Source organism: Artemia sp. Qi Xiang Cuo, chromosome 5 (assembly GCF_049724085.1).
Source record: "Artemia sp. Qi Xiang Cuo chromosome 5, ASM4972408v1, whole genome shotgun sequence".
Lineage (NCBI taxonomy): Eukaryota > Metazoa > Arthropoda > Branchiopoda > Anostraca > Artemiidae > Artemia > Artemia sp. Qi Xiang Cuo.
The window spans coordinates 53,329,698-53,332,010 of NC_142798.1; the positions used below are offsets into that span (position 1 = coordinate 53,329,698).

Here is a 2,313-nt window from a genome sequence, read left to right on the forward strand (position 1 = left end):
CCTTTCATTTGGGGATCCCATGGCTTTCTAACTTAATACTATCAAAGATTTTAGTCTCTTTGGTTCCTTATATTGTTTCTAGACACAATACTCTGTCTGGTGGGAGAATGCGATTCAAAAGACAAGGGTCTGATTGAAGGGAAAAGAGAATCAAGAGGCAATTCTCCATGGGAAGGGAGAATGAGAATCAAGAGAAAACGGTCTGTGAGGAAGGAGGTGCCTGGAGCCTAAATGCAAATAACGAAAAAACCCTGTGATTTAGCGACTGTCGGAAATTGTTATTATATAAATGACAGAAATTGTTATTAAATAAATAGCATTATTTAGCAAGTGATGTAACTAAGTATGTAATCTGTTTTTATTTTGATTGTCCCAAATCATTGCTTATAGTTAACATAGTTCGTAGGAGAGTGGTAAACCGGAAAAAACAGTAAGCAAATCTAATCACCTAAATGTTATAACTCCTTTGGTACATAAAACTTTAAAATCTATCAGTTTAGTGTAGCTTAGTAATTACTAGGAAACGCGAAGCAAAATCCAATGCCTTCTAGTGCAGTTGGTTATGCGTAAAGTTGAAATCAATGCTAAAGAAATCGTTTGTAGGCTTGAATAATTTTTTATTTTTATTTTTTTCCAACAAATATAAAATCCTTGAAAACAAAATTTACTGCTGATGTCACAAATCGATGCAATCTTATTTTTTATGAAAATGTTTTTTTCTACTTTAAGATGTTCGTGGCTTTGTCAACATGTAGCGTCAAAGAAATTTTCGACAACAAACTTTAAATTAGAAGTTAGTACAGAGCTTCAGGGTATTTTTTACAAGGATTTTAAACTAAAAAAGAGAGATTTCATGATTTCAGTTTTGTCAAAAGAGCGATACCTCAGGAACGGCTAAGGATACTACGTTGGAATTATCAGGACATGTTCAATGGTAAATTGAGCTAAATCAAAATACACCATTTTCAAATTATTTGATTTTCTTTTGCGTTTTTTTTTATCTTTGTCTGATTTTGGCTTTTTGAATGACAATTTTTTCCAAGTCTTGATTGGCAAATTTTCCGTTTACCATGAAAATTTGCGATAAACTTTGATATTATGGGAAATGTTTATAAAAATCTAAAGACAAAGTGATAAGTTAATTGAAAGTCATTTGTGTATTGCAACCGAAATTAAATTTGTGACAAACTTTCTTACTTGTATTCTTATAAGCTCTTTGACAATCCTTCTTTAATTATCGCTTCTTGACCTTTTGGCTAAAATCAAAGTGTAGTATCTGCTCTTATCAGCTTAATATCTGTTACCGTCCCTACATGGGGCCCAGAAAAGTAAACTGATTTTGGGAAACCGGAGGGATGTCGGGGCTTGCTCCGCTCCCTTCACGTGTTGGCCCGGTATTGCAGTACTTCACACTGTGTCAAAGAAGAAGAAAGTGCTACAAATTTTATTTCTAGCAAAAAATATAGTTTATTCTAAATAAATGGTTCGCAAAAATGGGTTTATAGATACTTAATTTACAGGTCTGGCTATCTCATAATGGCTAAGGACAGCTAAAAAAGCTTATTTCTACCAAAAAATATAGTTTATTCTAAATAAATGGCAGGCAAAAATGGGTTTATAGATACTTAATTTACAGGTCTGGCTATCTCATAATGGCTGAGGACAGCTAAAAATATTTATTTCTACCAAAAAATATAGTTTATTCTAAATAAATGGTACGCAAAAATGGGTTTATAGATACTTAATTTACAGGTCTGGCTGTCACGTAATGGTTAAAGACAGCTAAAAATGTTTATTTTTAGCAAACAATATATTTTATTCTAAATAGATGGTACGCAAAAATGGTTTTATAGATCCTTAATTTACAGGTCTGGCTGTCTCGTAATGACTAAGGACTGCTAAAAATGTATGTTTCTACCAAAATAATATGGTTTTTTTCTAAATAAATAGTAGGGAAAAATGGGTTTATAGATACTTAATTTAAAGGGCTGGTTATCTCCTATTGAGTAAGAACAGCTAAAAATGCTTATTTCTAGCAAAAAATAGAGTTAATTCTGAACAAATGGTACACACAAATGGGTTGTTAGACACTTAATGTACAGGTCTGGTTATCTCATAATGGCCAAGGACAGCTAAAAATGTTTATTTCTAGCAGAAAATATAGTTAATTCTGAACAAAAGGTACCAACAAATGCGTTTATAGATAACTTAATTTACATGTCTGGCTATCACGTAATGGCTAAGGTCTGCTAAAAATGTTTATTTCTAGTAGCAAATATAGTTAATTCTGAATAAAAGGTACTCAGTTGCGGG

General features: G+C 32.2%; 1 non-coding gene across 1 annotated transcript; it reads left to right on the forward strand.

Annotated features, from left to right (window-relative positions):
* The first annotated feature begins 1,236 nt into the window (after positions 1-1,236).
* On the forward strand, positions 1,237-1,431 carry LOC148952269 (U2 spliceosomal RNA). Its single transcript, XR_016141846.1, has one exon. It is a non-coding gene; the product is annotated as a U2 spliceosomal RNA (small nuclear RNA).
* The last annotated feature ends 882 nt before the right edge of the window (positions 1,432-2,313 follow it).